General features: G+C 40.8%; 1 pseudogene; it reads right to left on the bottom strand.

Moving 5' to 3' along the window:
* Positions 1 to 21019: 21019 nt before the first annotated feature.
* LOC101086405 lies at positions 21020 to 22100 on the bottom strand (annotated as a pseudogene).
* Positions 22101 to 22341: the final 241 nt, after the last annotated feature.

Raw genomic sequence — 22341 nt, 5'->3', positions numbered from 1 at the left:
GAGAGATATTCAGCATTCCCCCTGAGAGCTATGAAGACTATGAAGTCATTAGTTTTTAGCTGATGAGGGACGTGTGCCTTAAATTCTTGCGGAACCTTTCTCTATGCTCTTGGTTTGCTTGACTGAGAACTATCCTCTAGTAACGGACCTGGGACAGCCATCCTAAGTCTGTCACTCATAAGGTTTTCTTTTTTTTTTTAGATTTAAAAAATTTTTTTATGTTTATTTATTCTTGAGAGAGAGAGAAGGAGACAGAGTGTGAGTGGGGGAGGGGCAGAGAGAGAGGGAGGCACAGAATCCGAAGCAGGCTCCAGGCTCCGAGCCATCAGCCCAGAGCCCGACGCGGGGCTCGAACTCACGGACCGCGAGATCGTGACCTGGTTGAAGTCGGTCGCTTAACCGACTGCGCCACCCAGGCGCCCCTCATAAGGTTTTCTAAAAGAAGACAATTTTTCCCCACTCACCTCCATTGCCATAAAATAGCATTAAGGAGGTAAGTACCTAGTGTTTTGCTGACCACGGTAAGAACTAGAAAGAATTTGCATTTAGCTTCTGGTAATAGAGATCTGACTATAGTGATGTAAACACATGAGTATTTCTTCTTTCGTATAAAAAAGTCCAGAAACTGTTATTCTAGTGCTGGTGAGGCAGCTTTATGTAGTTGTCAAGGACCCACTTTCTTTGACCGTTTTCAAATCACATTAGGACATGGCTTTCTTCCAGAAGAAGAAAAGCTTCTTCTGTAAGAAAGAAAAGCCTCTGCCACAGAATGATCCCAAGGATTGGTGGTCCTTGCAGTTAGGCATTGATGAATCAGAGATTGAGAAAGACTGAGAAAACAAGAAACGTAACTTTGGAACAAAAAATAAACAATAATTTTCTTTTATTTGATAACTCCTTTGTGACTAAAAATTACGTTATTAACCCAACAGTCTGTGGACACATGTCCGCAAATGGGCTTAATGCGTCTTTTGAAACTCTTGGAACTTTGTGAAAATTTCTGTCTATAGCAAATAATTTTCTAGGGAGGGAGTCCACAAGGTTCCTCAGATTCTTAAAACCATCAGTGCATGCTGAAAGGGTAAGAACTACTGTGCTAGAACATAAAGTCTAAGCAACTGAATAAGCCTACTTGGATCCAAAATATTCTCTCCTGTCCCACCTTATATGCCAATGACTCAGCACAGAAAACAATGCATTTTGATTATGGCATATATGTTCAGTTCTCTCTCAGTCTAAAATTCCCTGTGCCAATTTTCCATTTAGTAAATGCCTAGTTAAGTTCTAGAAAACAGTCAAAATATCATCTTTCCTGGAAAACCTTCCTTATCTCCATACATAGAATTGTTGTCTCTTCTGGGATTTTATAATAGAGATAATGCCTAAGATAACAATAATGCCTAAGCTTAAAGCTAAAGCTGCCACCGGTAGAAAGCTGGATGGAGAAGGCATGGGGTTAGATGTGGAACAGATGGAAATGAAATGAGGTATAGATGCAGAGTAAGGTTTATCATTTGGGGTGTAGGACTCTGGCTGCTAAGAGAATGGGAATGGGTGTGGCTTATGTGGCTGAAACCTGCCAGTCTGATATATTTTTAATGCCATCTGGGTATTCTCTTGTATTTTTTTTAACATTATTTTTTAAATGTTTATTTATTCATTTTGAGAGAGAGAGAGAGAGAGAGAGAGAGAGAGAGAGAGAGAGAGAGAGAAACATGAACAGGGGAGGGGCAGAGAGAGAAGGGGAGAGAGAATCTCAAACTGTCAGCCCAGAGTCTGACTCGGGGCTTGATCCTCCGAACCTTGAGATCATGACCTGAGCCAAATCAAGAGTTGGTTGCTTAACTGACTGGGCCACCCAGGCACCCCGACATTCTCCTGTTTTTAAACTACTTTGTTGAGGTATAACTGACGTACAAAAATGTACGTATACTGAGCATTCTTTCTTTCCTTCCTCCCTCCTTCCCTCCCTCCCTCTTCCTTCCTTCCTTCCTTCCTTCCTTCCACAGGCCATTCTTAATCCATTCTACCAAGACCTTATATTTGAAATAATGAAAAATAATAATAACCTCTTATGCATAGCGTGGTTCAATTCCATTTAATAAAACTATAATTATATCCAAGATTCTCTTCTAAACACCATAAGAGCGACAGAGATCATAAAATGCAATACTTTTTAAAGATGCTTAGAGTGTAATAGAGAAATTTGAGCAAGTATGTAATGTAATACCTGATAGAATGTAATGATCATTAGGAGAAAGTCCAAATAAAGTAACATGGGATTGCAATAGGAAACGATTTCACATTTCAGAGATCCTGAAATTTTTATGAAGGATGTAATAAATGAGATAGACTTTCAAGAATGAGCCAGATTTCCAGGGGTATAATGTTGCAGAAAATGATCTAGTGTAAGCATGAGGGGAGAGAGAGAGAGAGAGAGAGAGAGAAAGGGTTTTTATTTTATTTAAAAAAATTTTTTTATAACATTTATTTATTTATTTAAAAAAAATTTTTTTTCAACGTTTATTTATTTTTGGGACAGAGAGAGACAGAGCACGAACGGGGGAGGGGGAGGGGCAGAGAGAGAGGGAGACACAGAATCGGAAACAGGCTCCAGGCTCTGAGCCGTCAGCCCAGAGCCTGACGCGGGGCTCGAACTCATGGACCACGAGATCGTGACCTAGCTGAAGTCGGAGGCTTAACCGACTGCGCCACCCAGGCACCCCAACGTTTATTTATTTTTGAGACAGAGAGAGACAGAGCACGAACGGGGGAGGGGGAGGGGCAGAGAGAGAGGGAGACACAGAATCGGAAACAGGCTCCAGGCTCCGAGCTGTCAGCCCAGAGCCGAGGCGGGGCTCGAACTCACAGACCGCGAGATCTGGACCTGAGCGGAAGTCGGCCGCTTAACCGACTGAGCCACCCAGGCCCCCCCGAGAAAGGGTTTTTAAAATCAACCATGATCAGCCAGCTTGGTTGAACTGCAGAGCATGGGTGGAGGAAGAGGAGAATCAAGTCTTGAAAACTTGATGGATTCACATTTTGGAGGAACTTGAATAAGACTGAGGAGTTTGTACATAATCTGACAAGTTGTAATTAAAACAAAAAAAAGTTGTAACAGGCAATTGTCTTTCATTTTGGGCCTAGTACTTGGACCCTTTACCCTCTGGGGAATTCTCTTCCTTACGGGTCTGGGGAAGGGCAAAGACTTAGAGTCCATACAAATGTTAAATATTTGCCTTTTCCTTCTCGCTTACAGTGCAGGCTGTTATGTGACCCAGACTCCACCACACCACACGAAGCTTTGTCTCAGAAACCAGTGCCAGAGAAAAGGTCAGAAGCTCCTTCTCATCCGGAAGGAGCAGCAGCAAACCTGTAAGAAATGGCAGTGGCGGTGGACCAAGAGCCAAGGAGCTCCAGTGCAGAGGCTGGAGTGGTGTGGCGGCAGCAGTTTGGGGTCAGGGTGGCCGCACTGGTTCCTGCTCAGATAGCTCTGTGGAAGTGGTGCATTGCTGTTGGCAGCTTTGCTTCAAGTCTTCTCATTTTTTTTTTTATTAAAAAAAAATCTTTTTTTGAGAGAGAGAGAGCGCTCCCATGCCCGTGCACAAGAGCGGGAGTGGGGGTGGGGCAGAAGGAGAGGGAACGAGAGACTCTTCAGCAGGCTCCGCGTCCAGCATGGAGCCCGACGCGGGGCTTGATCTCACAACTGTGAGATCAGGACCAGAACTGAAATCAAGGGTTGGATGCTCAACCGCCTGAGCCACTGAGGCTCACTTCAAGTCCTCTTAAAAGTTTCAGTCAACTTGCCAATATTCCTTACAAATGTTTCATTGTGGAAAATTTCAAACACGCAGAAGGAGAGATCTGATTCCGACTTGATTTTTGGCGAGAATATAGGTGGTACTTCCGATCGCAGCAAGTCAGGAGGCATAAAATGATGAGTCGTTTCTCTTTTTGTACTGTCATGATCGATCAAGTGGGTTCAGGTGTTATCAGCCTGGTCCGTCTAGAGTAAGGTTCCGAGACGCTTTTCTCCTGGTAGTGTTGTTGGCGTTAGATATTGGCATGGCGTGAATAGGAAATTAAGGCTACCCTAGGGTGGATTTATGGGACCGACTCATGTCTGCTCATTATTTTTTTTTCTGAGACAATTCCCTTCATCTCTTTGGCTTCAGAACTTGTGGCCCTTCCTTTGTGGTAAGTGACTCTTCCTTCAAATGTCAGAATGAGCGAGCTGCCTTAGAAATTTAGAGTTGACAATACTGTATTATATACTTTAAGTTGCTAAGAAAGCATTTTACTCTCTAGATCCATTCTTGTTATTTCAAATGGCTAGATTTCATTCCTTTTTTTTATGGTTGAGTGATATTACCTTGTGTGTATATATCACTCTTTATCCATTCATCAATCGATGCACACTTGGGCTGCTTCCATAGTTTGGCTATTGTAGATAATGATACAATAGGGGCACCTGGGTGGTTCAGTCAGTTGAGCTCTTGACTCATTGGCTCCGGTCATGGTCCCAGGGTTGTGGGATCCAGCCCTGTGTTGTGCTTCACGCTGAACGTGGAGACTGCTAAGATACTCTCTCTCTCTCCTCCTCTGTCCCTCTCCCCTGCTTGTGCTTTTTCTCTCTCTAAAAAAAAGTAAATAACGTTGCAATAAACATAGGTGCATGTATCTTTTTGAATTTATGCTTTTGTATTCTTCGGGTCAACACCCAGTAGTGTGATTACTGTATCATATGGTACTTCTATTTTTTTTTTTTTTTAATTTTTTTTTTTCAACGTTTATTTATTTTTGGGACAGAGAGAGACAGAGCATGAACGGGGGAGGGGCAGAGAGAGAGGGAGACACAGAATCGGAAACAGGCTCCAGGCTCCGAGCCATCAGCCCAGAGCCTGACGCGGGGCTCGAACTCACGGACCGCGAGATCGTGACCTGGCTGAAGTCGGACGCCCAACCGACTGCGCCACCCAGGCGCCCCTGGTACTTCTATTTTTAACATTTTGAGGAGCCTCCATACAGTGAGTGCACCAGTTGGCATTCCCACCAAAAGTGCAAGAGGCTCCTTTTTCCTCCACTTCCTTACCAACACTTGTTGTTTCTTGCGTTTTTGATTTTAGCCATTCTGATACAGGCGAGGTGTGTCATTTGCAAATGTCTCCTCCCACTCAGTAGGTTTTTAGTCTTGTTGATTGTTTCCTTTGCTTTGCAGAAGCTTTTTATTTTAATTTGGTCCCAGAAGTTTATTTTAGCTTTTGTTTCCCTTGTCTCAGGAGACATAATCTAGGAAAACATTTCTATGGCCCAGGGCAGAGAAATTATTGCCTGTGCTCTCTTCTAGGATTTTTATACTTTCAGGTCTCACATCTAGGTCTTTAATCCATTTTGAGTTTATTTTTGTGTATAGTGTAACAAAGTGGTCTAGTTTTATTCTTTTGCATGTGGCTGTCCAGTTTTCCCAGCACCGTTTGTTCAAGAGACTGTCTTTTTTCCATTGCATATTCTTGCTTCCTTTGTCAAAGATTCATTGACCACATAATCATGGGTTTATTTCTGGGCTTTCTATTCTGTTCTATCGATCCATGTGTCTATTTTTGTGCAAGTGCCATACTGTTTTGATTACTACAGCTTTATAATATATTGTGAAACCTGGGATTGTGATACCTCCAGTTTTGTTGTCATTTTTCAGGATTGCTTTGGCTATTCAGGGTCTTTTGTGGTTCTATACAAATTTTAGGATTGTTTGTTCTACTTCTGTGAAAAATGCTATTGGTATTTTTGACAGAAATTGCATTACATCTGTAGATTGCTTTGGGTAAGATGGACATTTTAACAATATTTGTTCTCCCAATCCATGAACATGGAGTATTTTCCTATTTGTTTGTGCCATCTTCAATTTCTTTCATCAATGTTTTATAGTTTTCAGAGTATAGGTATTTCACCTCCTTGTTTAAGTTTATTGTTAGGTATTTTACTATTTTGGATGCAACTGTAAATGGGACTGTTTTCTTAATTTCTCCTTCTGTTACTTCAATATTAGTGTATAGAAATGCAAGGGATTTCTGTATATTGATATTGTATCCTGTGACCTTACTAAATTCATTTATGAATTCTAGTAGTTTTTAGTGGAGTCTTTAGGGTTTCGATATATAGTATCAGGTCATCTGCAAATAATGGAAATTTTACTTCTTCCTTATCAAGTTGGATGCCTTTTATTTCTTTCTCTTGTCTGATTGCTGTAGCTAGGACTTTCAGCACTATGTTGAATAAAAGTTGTGAGAGTGGATATCCTTGCTTTGTTCCTGAGCTTAGGAGAAAAGTTCTCAGTTTTTCCACCATTGAGTATAATGTTAGCTGTGGGTTTTTCATATATAGCCCCTATTGTTTTAAGGTATGTTCCCTCTAAACTTACTTGGTTAAGGATTTTTATCATGAATGGAGGTTGTATTTTGTCCAATGCCTTTTCTGCACATATTAAAATGATTATATGGTTTTTATCCTTTCTTTTGCTGATGCAATGTATCATGTTGATTGATTTACACATATTGAACCATGCTTGCATCCCAGAATAAATCCCACTTGATCATGGTGAATGACTTTTTTTAAAGTTTTTATTTAAATTCCAGTTAGTTAACATACAGTGTAATATTAGTTTCAGGTGTATGATGCAGTGATTTAACACCTTTGGTACAACGTTTGGTGTCCTCACAACAATTGCACTCCTTAATTCCCTATTTAATGACCCCCCCCCTCCCCTGTGGTAACCATCAGTTTGTTCTCTATAGTTAAGACTGTTTTTTGGTTTGCCTCTATCTCTCTTCTTTTTCCCTTTCCTCACTTGTTTTGTTTCTTAAATTCCACATATGAGTGAAATCATATAGTTTTTGTCTTCCTCTGGCTTGGCATAAGACTCTCTAGCTCCATCCACGTCATCTTAAATGGCAAGATTTCATTCTTTTCTATGGCTGAGTAATAGTTTTTGCCAATATTTTGTTGGGGATTTTTTCATCTAAGTTCATCAGAGATATTGCCCTGTAGTTCTCCTCTTTTTATGGTGTCTTTATTTGGTTTTGGTATCAATGTAATGTTGGCTTCATAGAATGAATTAGGAAGGTTTCCTTCCTCTCTAATTTTTTGAAACAGTTTGAGAAGGATAGGTATTAATTCCTCTTTAAATCTTTGGTAGAATTCATTTATGAAGCCATCTGGTCCTGGACTCTTGTTTGTTGGGAGTTTTTGATTACTGATTCAGTTTCATTGCTGGTCTGTTCAAATTTTCTATTTACCAGTGCCACTTTTGGGAGGTCATGTGTTTCCAGGAGTTTATCCATTTCTTCTAGATTGCCCAATCTGTTGGCATATAGTTTGTCATAATATGAAATAGGTCTTTTGAGTTACTACTATATCAGGTTTTACAGAGGAAATAAAACAGTATAGGGACATACTCTTGTTGATTACCTGCCCTGGGAGTACCAAAATATATGTAAGTAATTGAAAACTTGTGTACTTTGGGGTTTTTTGGCCTTATATTAAGGGGAGATGAGATAAGAATCTGTTCTGCTGTGGTTTGTGTGACTCCAGTTTTTTTGGAGTGATAATGAACTTTAAAATACAAATATTTCCCTCATTGATATAGTAATGCATGGTCATTAAATACAGCTATTAGGAAGAATTTGAAAATTCTAAAAAGCAAAAAGAAGAAATAAGATTAGTCATAACTGTATCACCTGGAAACAATCACTTTTTAATGCTTTTGGTGAATTTCTGGCCCCATTTTCCCCCCATAGTTGAAACACTTCTACATGTAAAGCTCTTGGAACAGTGCTTGATACTGAACATAGTAGACGTTCAGTAATGGTTAGCTATTGTTATTGTCACAGGGTATTTTAAATTCTCTTAACTTTATTTGATAACAAAAATATTTTCTCAAGTTATAACTAATGCCTTATAAATGGATTTTAAGCTATGGCTATCCGTTGCATGGATATAACAATTTATTTAACCATTCCTTATTTATTAAAATTTTTTAAATGTTTATTTATGTTTGAGAGACAGAGAGAGAGGGACAGAGAGTGAGTAGGGGAGGGGCAGAGAGATGGGGAGACACAGAATCTGAGGCAGGCTCCAGGCTCCAGGCTCCGAGTTGTCAGCACAGAGCCTGTCGCAGGGCTTGAACTCATGAACCATGAGATCAGGACCTGAGCCGAAGTCGAACGCTTAACGGACTGAGCCACCCAGGCACCCTGACCGTTCCTCATTTTTTGATATGTAAGTGATTTCCAAATTTTACTTTGTTCTAAATAACATCATAATGGCCTATTTGTATAATCAAGCTTCCTAACCTAGAATTGTTATAATGTTTAGCAGCGGGGCTCATATCCTCTGTCTAGAGTATTCTGTCTATGTGCCAGTACTTTTCTTAGGTGAAAATCACTTATCTTGGCAGCTCAACCTTGTTGGAGGCAACCCAGTGGTAGGAAGGCCTCCATAAAAATTTCTGAGCTGCCAAAGAGGATACCATTCAATCTAAGCACTAAAGAAACTGTATCCTACTTCTGATAGAGTGCTTTCACAGAGCCCGTTCATTTTCCATTTATGTGCAATTCAACTACTTTCTCGACTGATTTCCTAACTCTTATCAAATAGGAAGTGGAAAATTTGAATGCAGTTCAAGGAAAGCTACCAGATGGAGGTACACTGGAAACTGCAAGTAACTGCAGCTACTTTGGCTCAAGTGCCAAAGGAGAGGGAAAGACTGTAAATTCAGATCAAAGGACACAAAAGCACAAGACTGAGGCCATGTCATATAAAATTAAGGTAAAGAAATTCGTTTTCCTAGTGGTGTGTTAGTGAGTCATCATTAGAATCAATAAATATTAGTAGATTTATTTAAATATTTGTATTGAGGGGCGCCTGGGTGGCGCAGTCGGTTAAGCGTCCGACTTCAGCCAGGTCACGATCTCGCGGTCCGTGAGTTCGAGCCCCGCGTCGGGCTCTGGGCTGATGGCTGGGAGCCTGGAGCCTGTTTCCGATTCTGTGTCTCCCTCTCTCTCTGCCCCTCCCCCGTTCATGCTCTGTCTCTCTCTGTCCCAAAAATAAATAAAAAAACGTTGAAAAAAAAATTAAAAAAAAATAAATATTTGTATTGATAGTAAGGTCGGGAATCCTATTTAGTTTTCTGAATCTCAAGTGTAAAGTGTTATGTTAATTTTACTAACCCATTTGAAGCAAAGGCTTCTAGTTGTTCACAGTAGAAAAACAAAGCACTTATTAGCCTCTAGTGATTTACATGAACATACAATTTTAGAGGAAAAAAAATCATTGTATTCTAGCTGGCAACCCCATATGAATGCTATGGTTTTCCAGGAGATCAGGGGAGAAGCTGGTTCTAACTGTCATTAGCTTGCTATGAAATCCTGGGCAGGTCACTTAAGGTCTTTTGACCAGTTTTATTATCCATTGAATGAGAACATGACCCAAATGCTCTTACCAGCCTATGAGCACAAACAAGGCCACACAAGTGCTCCAATTACGACGGCTCTTATTCCTTGATCACCATGAATCCTACCCACAACCCTGCAAAATCTCTGATTTTTATTATTTCTGATAATTATTCTGCCTATTAGTTCTGATATCCCCCAGTGGTGAAGTGGGAGACATCTCAGGTGTTGTCTTCAATGAGTCTGCTCCAGTTTTCCACGGTCTCTTCTTGCCAACGTGCTTCAACACCAGTTCTTTTTGCCAGTGCCTTTTTGAGATCATCCATCGGTAATGTCTGAGTCTCAGGGTACCCCAAACTGCACGAAGCCCGTGGTAGAGTGAGGATCAGGCATGGCCTTCTATAAGCGCTGTTCAACATTTTGTCAACACATCACCAAACCTTTTCTCCTTCCTCTCAGAGATTCATGAAGCCATTCATTAAATTAGCTTCTTAAGAATCTACCCCCACAAAGGATCAAATTCAGCTCTCCAAGCCACCGGCAGTTGCTCTCATCCCATCCTTTTCCACCGTCCGTGTCTCACCTCTCCCCAGAACTTTCATCCTTCTTCCATACCCTCCCACACTCAAGACAAAAACCAAACTCTTGTGTAGCAACTCATGGAAACATAGATGATTCAAAAAGAATTGATCATTTCGAACACTCTCTGCTCCGTAACAAGGTTCTATATGTAGTCAACACTGATTTGTAAAGGAATGATTTTTATTTGTCATATCTAGTTATTTCTATGATATGTAAGAGAATAAAAGATTGCTGTTATCTTTAGTCCACTATGGGGCTCTCATGTCATATGTGTGTCATATCATAAAGCACCCAACAATCCTGTAAGCTAAGTCATCCCAGACCTTTAAAACATTCACCATCAATAACTAAAATAGCTACCAATGATACTACTTCTTCATTTCCCCAAGAAAATGGGGAATTTTTTTAAGTTTATTTATTTTGAGAGAGAGAGATAGAGAGAGAGCAAGCGTGGGAAGGGCAGAGAGAGGGGGAGAGAGAGAGAGAGAGAATCCCAAGCAGGCTCCACACTGCAAGCATAGAGCCCAAAGAGGGGCTTAAACCCACAAACCTGGAGATCATGACCTGAGCCAAAATAAAAAGTTGGTACTTAACCAACTGAACCACCCAGACACCCCACAAGAGATTCTTGACATAGCCCCATGTCAATATAGATGTAAATTTGTATGTAGTCACTGAGAAATACACATTTTGGAGGTTTTAATTCTTGGGGCACCTGGCTGGCTCAATCTGAAGAGTGTATGATTCTTGATCTCGGGATCATGAATTCAGCCCCACACTGGATGTAGAGATTTCTTAAAATAAATAAATAATAAATAAAATAATAAAAAGAAAGTTTCAGTTCTTTTTAATTCACTCTACAGAACAACCCTCTTTCCACTGAGTGCCAAGAGTCCAATAACCCTACACTAATCCTGATTTCTAGTCTGGGATCTGCTGAACCCTGTTGCCAAAGTATTAGACCAACGCATATTTAAGGTTCCATCTAATTCTCAATTGCATGATAATATCCTAAAGGCATATCACATTGTGCTTTAGGTTGGGCTGATAAATACAAACAAAATTAATGAGAATGCAAGGTAACAATGTTATCTATAGCTGAAGGAGCACAAAGAAGAAGGAAGGCATGAGAAAATAATTACTAGATTCGTGGCTTTGGAGCTGGGATGTGAACGAGTAGGATTGTTTGGGTGGATCTGGGGTAAGGGCAATCCGCAGGACAGAGAACCATAGTAGTGTCTTTCGGGGAAGAACATTTTCTGTTCTAATTCAGTTGGGTCTTTTCCCACTTTTTTTTTTTTTTCGGTTCCTTTTTCTTCATTTGCTTTCATCAATTACTTTGCACTTAATGCCATCTTCTCACAAATGAATTAGTGTTGTAAACAAAGCAATTTATTGCCTGACCACTGAGCCAAATACAATTCACTCTAATTGATTAACATGGATATTTGGTCTTTGCTCAATGTAGTTTCAAAAATTAAATTTTCTCTTCCTTTTGTTTTTTTTTTTTTAAAGGATTTTATTTTTTAAAGTAATCTCCACACCCAACGTGGGGCTTGAACTCACAACCCTGAGATCAAGAGTAGCATGCTCCACTGACTGAGCCAGCCAGGTGCCCCAAAATTAAATTCTCAACCTGATTTACTATTCTCAGAACTTTTCATAGGAAATAATATAGTGCTTTAAACTCCTTGGAGTGTGAATAAGTCCATTAAAATTAATTGCATGGTAATACTTTCCCTAATGAGCCCTATTTATATTCTTCTCCCATCATACTTATTTCTTATTAAATTAACTTTATTTCACTTGTCACTTCAGTTATGAAGAAATGGAGCTCATTCCTTGCTCCGTTTAGAGAAAAATGTCTGAATTTGCTTATTGTAGAATAAGATTCAGTGTAAAGTGAATTCCTTAGCCTAGAAGCCAAGGTTTCTACTTCTGTAACTATCAGAGATACTTTGTTCAACATCATTTTCGTCTACAGTGACCAAGTCTGGGTTAGAATATATACAACACCAAATGGAGAATTATATCAAGGTAACAAAACCCAGTCCCATTTCAATTTTGCATCAGATTTGGATTATTACCTTGTTCAAGTACATAAACCTCTGTGTTGTAGTCTCTCATTTTCACATCATTCCTGTTTTGTTCATGGGAATGGTGGAGAGTTAATGCATTTTTAAAAGACTTAGTTTATTCTTCTAATTTCTGTTGTATTTTTGAAAACATAATTACTTAACTAGTTGAATTTTGTGCCCTGGGATCAAGTAATATATAGTTTAGTGTTATAAATTATTGCTTGGTGACCAAAGCCAATTAAGTTAGGTACATGAAATGAGTTTAAATAGAATGAAAAAAAATTTTTTTAAATGTTCATTTTTGAGAGAGAGAGAGAGAGAGAGAGAGAGAGAGAGAAAGAGAGACAGAGTATGAGCAGGGAAGGGACAGAGAGAGAGAGAGGGAGACACAGAATCCAAAGGAGGACCCAGGCTCTGAGCTGTCAGCACAGAGCCCAACGTGGGACTCGAACTCACAGACTGCGAGATCATGACCTGAGCCGAAGTTGGTTGCTTAATCAACTGAGCCACCCAGGCGCCCCTAAACAGAATTTCAAATATGAATTTTATTTATGATAATCAAGTTGGTGTCACTTTCTTTGAGGAGTCTTCCCTACTATTCTAGAAATTTAATTTCTCCTTTCTAATCCTGTTCCTTGTATAGCTAATATGGCACACATCACACTATACTGTAGTTGTTGTCTGTATTCACTACTGAACTGTAGGCTCATGGAGGACAGGAGTGGGGCCTCATTCATCCTCAGAGGCAGTAGGGTGGGGAATGAGTGAGTAAGATGCAGGCTCAGAAGCCAGTCTGGCTGGGTTCAAATCCAGATCCAACCATTGCTGTTTCTCTGAACTTAATCTTTTTCTGCCTCAGCTATGAAATGGAGATAATAAATACCTTCTACTTCAGTGTAGGATTAAATGAATTAATGCACGGGGGAACCTGTGTAGCTCAGTCAGCTGAGCATCTGACTGGATTTTGGCTCAGGTCACGACCCCAGGATTCATGGGATTGAGCCCCATGTCGGGCTCTGTGCTGAGCATTGAGCCTGCTTAAGATTCTGTCTCCTTCTGTCCCTCTCCTCTGCTCACTGTCTCTCTAAAGTTAAAAAAAAAAGGCAATTATATATTCAGCATCTTCAAATGGATGCAAACACCCACTACACAGCATTACTTCTAGAATATTGCACAGAAATGGATTTTTTGGTGAACATTAAAAATGCCTTCATGGGATGGGCAATTATTATACATCCACTTTCAGTCTCAATGACAGATTGATTTCTAAATAACACACAGTACTATCACCATTCTGTATATACTAGTAAAATGAAAATACTTTAAGAGACAGGAAATCAATTTGCTACGAAATGGTGTCAGGAAGGGCTGACTCACTGGTGTAAAAATGGCAACAACAAGCTTGTCTTGAAAGCTCATCTCAGGATAGAAAGCTAATATGCATGATAATTTTATGAAATGTGTCATTAAATAATACGGGTTGTCATTTCTCTGTTTCCTGTAACTGTGTCCTTACCCCTCCTCCATCCATATAGTTTAGGGTTTTATCCCATCAACACCCCATTTCTGGGTACCGGTTTCTGTATCTGCAGTGGTAATCCTGCATAACAAACATCCTACATGTATCTGTTGTCCATATACATGTTGCTTTTGATCCGCCGTGGCTCTGTGGTTCTAGGCTGCCAGTAGACTGAGGATTGGCTCTATGTGTCTTCTTGGTTTGGGACTGGTCTGAGTGAGCCTCTTCTATCTGCACATGTTCTAATTTCCTTCCTTCCTTCCTTCCTTCCTTCCTTCCTTCCTTCCTTCCTTCCTTCCTTCCCTCCTCCCTCCCTCTCTCCCTTCCTTCCTTCCCTCCTCCCTCCCTTCCTTTTAAAATTTTACTTAAAATTTTTTTTTTAAAAATGTTTATTCATTTTTGAAAGACAGAGAGAGACAGAACACAAGCAGGGGTGGGGTGGAGAGAGAGGAGGACACAGAATCCGAAGCAGGCTCCAGGCTCTGAGCTGCCAGCACAGAGCCTGACGCAGGGCTCGAACTCATGGACCACGAGATAACGACCTGAGCCAAAGTCGGACGCTCAACTGACTGAGCCACACAGGCGCCCCTTAAAATTTTACTTTTAAGTAACCTTTACACCCAACACAGGGCTTGAACCCACAACCCCGAGATCAAGAGTCTCATGCTCTCCTGACTCAGCCAGCCAGGTGCCCCTGCACATGCTGTTTTTTTTTCATGGCAGAATACAGCAACAGCAAACCATGCTGAAATGAGAAATCACACTTAAAGGTTGTATTCAGAACTTGCACAATGCTGCTTCTGCTCACATCCCATAGGCCAAAGTATGTTAACACCACATCGCTATCCTCAGAATCAATGAGATGAGGACTGTTTCTTCCATAGGATATACTTCACATGACAATGAGTGGGGGCATAATATTCCATTACAAGGAGGGAGCAAAGTGTTGCAACAATTATCCAATCACAAATATTTCTGTCATTTCCAAATATTTCCTTAGTACAGAGTGACTTTCATTTATGGCATTAGCAAATACTTACTGAGAATCTAATATGTGCTAGCTGTAAGTGTTTTTCTCATGAGGCTTATATTATAGTTAATATTTTTAAAATGAGGGGCACCTGGGTGGCTCAGTTAGTTGAGCATCCCACTCTTGATTTTGCCTCTGGTCATGATCCCAGGGTCGCAGGATTGAGCCTGTGTCAGGTTCTGCTTGGAGGGTGGAGCCTGCTTAAGATCCTCTCTCTCCCCTTTTCCCCCTCTCCTCCACTCTTGCACACTCTCTTTCTCTCTAAAATAAATAAATAAATAAATAAATAAATAAATAAATAAATAGTAAATAAATGAAACGAAATACTGGAATCTATGCTTCAGGGTTATATGTTATTGCCCATCCAGATGTCAGGTTTGGTTGGCAATTTTCTCCTCATTGCTGGGCTGCTCTTTGTCTTGTTTTATTTTTATTTATTTGTTCTTTAAAAAGTTTATTTATTTATTTTGAGAGACAGAGAGCAAGAGAAGGGAAAGGGCAAAGAGGGAGAGAGAGAATCCCAAGCAGGCTCACGCTGCCAGCCCAGAGCCCAATTCTTTTCTTTGTTTTCAAATGATTTTACCTCTGGGGCACCTGGGTGGTTCAGTTAGTTAAGTGTCTGATTTCGGTTCAGGTCAGGATCCTGTGGTCCGTGAGTTCGAGCCCTGCGTTGGGCTCTGTATTGAGAGCTCAGAGCCTGGAGCCTGCTTCAGATTCATGCTCTGTCTCTCTCTCTCTCTCTCTCAAAAATAAATAAAGATTAAAAAAATGTTTTTACATGATTTTACCTCCGGCTTAGCAATGTTGTTTATGAACATTATGAAGTAAAAAGCTATGTCAGATTATAAATATATGGGTTTACTTATGTGTATTCTCTAAGATGTTCCTAGATGATGTTATGTAAAAATGTTAAGTATAAATTGGGAGCTGAAATAATGCCCACCCACCTAGAGAAAACATTTGCTTTTGACACCAAAAGAAATAAAGAACAAAAGAATGAAAGAACGAAAAGAAGGAAGGGAAGAAGGAAGGAAGGAAGGAAGGAAGGAAGGAAGGAAGGAAGGAAGGAAGAAGGAAGGAAGGAAGGAAGGAAGGGAACACCATCTGTAAAGGCAGGAACCCTGTATATAGAGAAGATAAAGATCTACAGACTTGACTTTACATGTCTCTTCCTAGGTCATACATTCATTCATTATTCAATCACGTACCTAACAACTATTTATTCTGCTCTGATTATGTGCCATGTTCTGTTGTAAGTTCTAGGAATATAGAAGTATATAAAAGAGGCAAACATTCTTTTTTTTTCTTCCAAGTTTTGATTTAAATTCCAGTTAGTTAACATACAGTTTACACACATATTAGTTTCAGGTGTAGGATTTAGTGATTCATCACTTACATACAACACCCAGTGCTCATCACAAGTGCCCTCCTTGATCCCCATCACCTATTTAGGCCATCCTCCACCCACCTCCCCTCCTGCAACCCTTGGTTTGTTCTATAAGAGATAAATATTCTTGACCTAATGGATCCTATGTTCTAGTGGGAGAGACAAACAGTAAAAATTAAGTAAAATGTATAGGATGTCAGATGATGCAGCCGTTAGGAAAGTAAAAAAGTCAGTCAAAATGGGCGATGTCAGAAGTGTTCAACAAAAATCAATAATTAATATAATTAATAGATAATTAATAAAGAGTTTAGTAAAGGTTAATAATTAACAAAATGAAGCAGGGTTACAAGAGCAAAGGATGCATTGTGCCTTGGAGTTAGCAGTGGTGGGGAGGTCCTAACACCCTGAGACCTGTAAGGTAAGGTGATGGAGAATTCACCAGAACCCAGAGAGGAAAGCTGAATGGAGAGGGCCACCTGACAGGAGCTGTGATCTTCATTAAGGAAGGCAGCCCATGCACAGGGACTTAGCAGGAATGGAGCCGGGACCATAAATCCCCAACCTCTTCTTCCCCCAGACCTCCTCCTGCTGTCTCCCATTGGTCAAATCCAACAAAGGAAGCCAGAGGACAAGGGAAGTTGCAGATAGAGTCCACTGGTCAGCCTTCTTGTGACAAAGCAGGGCTGAGAAGGTTGGGGGGTTGATGTGGAGAATGGTCTGGACGACAGGGCAGATGGCGATGGTACTATGGAGGAAAATAAAACAGGAAAAGGGGATAAGGAAGAAACAGGATGGATAGATGGATGGGTGGGTGGATGGATGGATGGATGGATGGATAGGTAGATGATAGATAGATAGATAGATAGATAGGGGACTGACATTTTTAAATAGGGTGATCAGAAAAGGCCTTGACAAGATGGTGACATTCAAGTAAGGAGGAGCTGAGGGACTGAGCTATCTGGAAATCTGAGGTAAGAGTATTCCAGGCCACGGGAAAGCAGATGCAGTCTCTGTGGCAAAGCATTCCCACGAAGCTTGAATGGAGTCCATCTGCAACAGCTTGAGGGGACAAAAGCAGTGTGTGAACTGTCTCAAGGTGGAGCAGCTTCATCAATCCTTCCATTCTGGATCCTGAGAGCATCTCACTTACCTGCTCTGCTGCTTGGGAGAGCCAGGAAGAAGCATGGAGAGTGAGGAGGGTTGTTGGTTGGGCAGGGGGTTCTGTCTCTCACGCCACAACCCTGAAGTAAAGATCCTTTGTCCTTTCCCTTTGACTCTCTTTAAAATTTTTCTCGGTACATGGAGGCAGATGAAGAAATAAAGCATTCTCTTGGAAAAGGAGTGTTTCTGAATTTTGTTCTTAATTCCCAGTCTACTACCTGCTTTAAAGGAAACTATTAAGAACCTTACAGTTTTGAAATTTAATTAAAATTTTTTAAATGTTTATTCATATTTGAGAGAGAGAGACAGAGACAGAGAGAGAGAGACAGAGAGAGAGAGAGAGAGACAGAGAGAGAGAGACAGAGCAAGAGTGGGGAAGGGGCAGAGAGAGGGAGACACAGAATCTGAAGCAGGCTCCAGGCTCTGAACTGTCACCACAGAGCCTGACGCGGGGCTTCAACTCACCAACTGTGAGATCATGACCTGAGCTGAAGTTGGATGCTTAACTGACTGAGCCACCCAGATGCCCCCCAAAATCTGCTTTCTTATTAACTGCAGCAGGAGAGAAGGGATGAGTCTGAGAAATGTGCCCATCACAGGTAAAAAGTGGCAGAGTTGGGGCTCAGATGCACAATATCTGGTTCCAGCAGGATATTTTTACCACAATAAAGCACCACCTCTCAAGGATTGTTTTTCCTACTCATTTGGTGCTTATTATCCATTGCCTTACACAGTACTTTCTTTTTATGGACCTGTTTCCCCAGTGAGTTAGAAATAGTCACTATGCTTGAAGAATTGCTGTAGCCCTCACAATGCCCTGCTTAGTGTCTGCTCTGAGAAAACCTTCAATAGAATTAGACTGACCTATTCATGGGGGCTCTTTTGTTGTAAACAACAGAAATAGGTGATTCTGGCCAACCTAAGCAGGAAGGAATCTACGGAGATTCTCGCATGCTCACGTAATTTATGGGAAGCTGAGAAACTAAGCTGGAAACAGGTTCATCCAGGGCTCCTCTTGAGGTGGAAAGCACAACATGGGGCTTATTGTACGACAAATGTGTTCAGGACCCTGTTCCTTGGGGAAAAATCAAATGGTAAACGTATCCAGTTTCTATTTCACCCACTGAGGGAGAGAATCTTTGGCCCATCGTGGGGCGTTGGTATGTCCTTTGTCTAGGGGAAGCTAGGGAATCTAAATAGAGCCCCACCAGGCCACATACAATGGGCTAGAGCTCCTCAGAATGACATTTGGGTGCTGTTAGAAAGGAGAAATAGGTGTTGGGAAGCGAATCTTTCAGCCCTCAAAATCATACAGAGTCCCCTACAATCGATTAATTGAATTGTTTTGAAACGCCGTGTTAATTATTTTCAATTTTGCATGGATCCAGGAAGAAGGAATGAAAAAACAGAGGCAAAACAAGACCAAGGAACTTGCTTTAGGCCACTCAGAAGTTAAGTAATTCAGTTCAAATTCAAATCCAGACTAGGAATCTCAGATTTTTCTCACTAAATCATTCGGTGTCTTAATACCAGGGACTTTATGTTATAACTTAACTATGAATTGAAAAATACAGTATGGTATGTTTGAAGCATATTTCACCATCTTGTTCCTTACAAAATACATTTCATAGCCTAAAGCAAATGACTGTAATAGAAAAGAATACTATTCAGTAGTATATGGAAATTAATTCACAAGGAAGCAATGAAAGGATAATCCTGTCATAAATTTAACCATAAATAATACACCATATGAGTACCTGAGTGTTATATATTTATGAGTCTATAGAAAGGAAAAAGTTTTCTCAGTATATTTAAAAATCACTTCAAAGAAACCACAAAGCTAGTAAAATAGATTTGTGTATTTATAATACATAATAATAATATGACATTTTTTTTTCCATCCTGTGTCCAGGCAAAAGAATTGCATTTGTATAAATGGATTTTACATTACCAACAAAGTTTTCATTAAATCTCTACTAGAAGGAGTCTTTGTATCTGAGACTCTAGACTTCCATAACCCACCTAAAGGAGTTAATTTCCCTAGGGTTTTGAACAGGAAAAGAAAAACACTTTCTCATATATCTAATGCAAAGAGAGTAAGTGACTTCCGTATGATGAGGGACTTATTTTTTTCAGGGAACCAGGAGGTCAGTTAATACCCTGAGCATAGTACAAAAACTAACAACAACAACTAGCATTAGTTGGATGTTTATACATCCTGCTAAGTACTTCAAATAAATCATCGCATTCAATACTCATGACAACTGCATTGGTTTTGAATTTTTTTTTTTTTGGAGGAAAAAGTAAACCTTATTCATTTTTTAAAAACTGAACCACTAGGAAAATAGATCAAGGCCTTGAATCACCAAACACAGGCTATATTACCATTTCAAGTAATAAGTTGGTAAAAAGACAATAAGGTGCTTATCAAAATGAAAAGGTGCTAGAGCTGGGGCAGGAACACTGCTTGCTGCAAAGGCCCCAGGCAAAAGTGGTATTTGGTATTGGGGGGGGGGTTGCCCCCTTTTGCTTTAAAGGAATCACAGCTCACCCCTGAGTTGCCTACTGTTTCTCCTTTGACCTTCCTGTTGCCAAGAGATTGTTTCATCGGGTTTTGTTATTTCAGGGGGCAAAATAAGCAATACTGAGTGTAGGCTTTCATTCCATTCTGTTCTATAAAAACCAGGTTTTCCCAAATCCGGTACTTAAGAATTCTCTTAAGAAGGCAACAGTTCCTCCTTCAATGATCATTCTTGGATACTGGTATATAGTGCAGCCAAAACCCCCTTTCTCTTCAAGGGGGAGTGTCACGGCAAGATTGTCCTGTCGCTCTGCTGTAGATAGCCTCCCGGCCCACCATGGCAGCCAGAGAGAGGGAAGGTGGCTTCCCATACCCAGTGTAACATCACCTCTCTTGGTTTTGCAGGGTCTCCTAGCTGAAAGGTGTAATGTGTATGTTAAGAAATGCATATCCACAGTTGATGGTCAGAAACAGATATCCACAAGAACGGTTCAAAGTTCTTATCCAAACTACCTCTCCCAACTCTGCATCTTAAATCAACTTCAAGTCTTTGTATATAAAACAAAACCAAGCAAAGCAAAGGCCCAGAAACCTTTTTTCCCTTCTACATTAGTGACCCCATGAATTTTATCAGCTTATGGAAAATGATTTAGAGATCCTTCTGATAAACAGGAGGTTGGCAACAAACAGAAGCACTTCTGCTCAGACCACCAGATCATAGGAAGGTTAGAGGGACCCACCAGCCTGTTGGTACCTGTATACTAAGAAAGATCTGGAACCTTGGAGGGCTCTGGCTTGGCACGACTGAGATCCCTAGTTTCAGGACAAGCATGTGAAATTTAGGCTACCAAAAACTCTCTATGTTATCTCTGTCCCAAACGTTAGCACCAGTGTTTCTCATTTCACTTTCTAGGGTTGAAACATAAAGGAACCAGTGTCTGGAGGAAAGTGACACATGCCTCAAACTTGCTGCCATCGCTAATTTCCTCATAAACTCACTTGAAGGACCAAAGCTCCCATTTCTCTTTTTAATGTTTGTTTGTTTGTTTAGAGAGACAGCATGAGTGCGGGAGCGGCACAGAGAGAGAGGGAGACACAGAATCTGAAGCAGGATCCAGACTGTGAGCTGTCAGCACAGAGCCTGACGTGGGGCTCAAACCCACGAACCTCAAGATCATGACTTGAGCCGAAGTCCAATGCTCAACCCACTGAGCAACCCAGGCGCACCCCCCCCCCGCCATTTCTCTTTTTAAATAGATTCCTGCTGTCCATTCCAATGGCCATTGCAAAGACTTCTATTTCCAAATGGACAGGAGAAACTCCTTCATCTTCTCAGTGCATGTGGTCATCCACACACTTGGCCACATAACTCTCCAGCTGCCACTTCACCTGAAGCTCTTTACTTTCCGCATCTATTGAATCTTTGGCTTTTTTGATGCAATGCATGGTGCACCAGGCCAGGCAGTCCTAGAACTTCTCCAACTCATTGGTCACCAGGGCCTGGGCTTGAGCCGGAGGCATATGGCAGCACTCACTGCACTGGTGCACCTGCTGCATGGCCGCCTGGCAGTCCTCACAACCGTGGACACTGCACCTTCTGGAAGTTCTGTCTCTCCAGACCCTGCACTGTGGAGTTCACCACCTCCTACACCCGCAGCTGCTATAGCTGTGCAGTGGCGACCCTGTGCTACCGGGTTTGAAGTTTTAAAACTAAACTTTAGTTAAGATTCCTTTTTGTTTCCACCTCGAAAGGCAGTTCTGTACAAAGACCATTGGGAATGCAAAGGCAGAGACTCCGAATTTTCTTAAAAGGTGTTTCATTATATTCCACACATTTAGAGGAAAACAAAAGGAGAGAGGAGAGAAAAGGAAGAGAAAGTTTATGAAACTTTTAAAAAATTTTTTAACGTTTATTTTTATTTTTGAGAGAGAGAGAGAGAGAGAGAGAGAGAGAGAGAGAGACAGCATGAGTTGGGGAGGGGCACAGAGAGAAGGAGACTCAGAATCTGAAGCAGGCTCCAGGCTCTGATTTGTCAGCACAGAGCTGGACTGGGGCTTGAACTTATGAATCGTGAGATCATGACCTGAGCTGAAGTCAGAGGCTTAGCAGACTGAGCCACCCAAGAGCCCTTATGAAACTCTTTACTGGTTCTTGGATGGTTTAGTGATGCCAAAGGAAAGAGAGACAAGCCCTAGGACATCAGGGTGTATTCATGAAGACGTTTGACCTTGGGGCTGGTTTGAGTCAAGTTTTTGAATATTCTCATTTGTATGTGTCTGGTAAGTAGAGGAATAGTCAGGACACTGGGCTCTGGGTCCTCCTAGCTGGAGGTTCTACCCTACCTGGAGGTTCTTTTTCTTCTCTCCATAGGACATCTCTACTGTATTCATTCGCTACGTACTCTAGGCCTTCTGCCTTGACAGATGTTCTCATTCAGCATTGCGTATACTTCTTATTTTCTCTAGGGACTCTTTTACCCCCAACCTATAACTAACGTTTTGTTCCTTTTTTTTTTTCAAGTACAGTTATCATACAGTGTTATATTACTTTCAAGTGGGCAATAGAATGATTCAATTCTATACATTTCTTAGTGTTCAAGATAAATAAATGTACTCT

This window comes from Felis catus, chromosome B4 (genome assembly GCF_018350175.1).
Source record: "Felis catus isolate Fca126 chromosome B4, F.catus_Fca126_mat1.0, whole genome shotgun sequence".
Taxonomy (NCBI): Eukaryota; Metazoa; Chordata; class Mammalia; order Carnivora; family Felidae; genus Felis; species Felis catus.
This window is presented reverse-complemented; position numbering and strand designations above follow the sequence as displayed.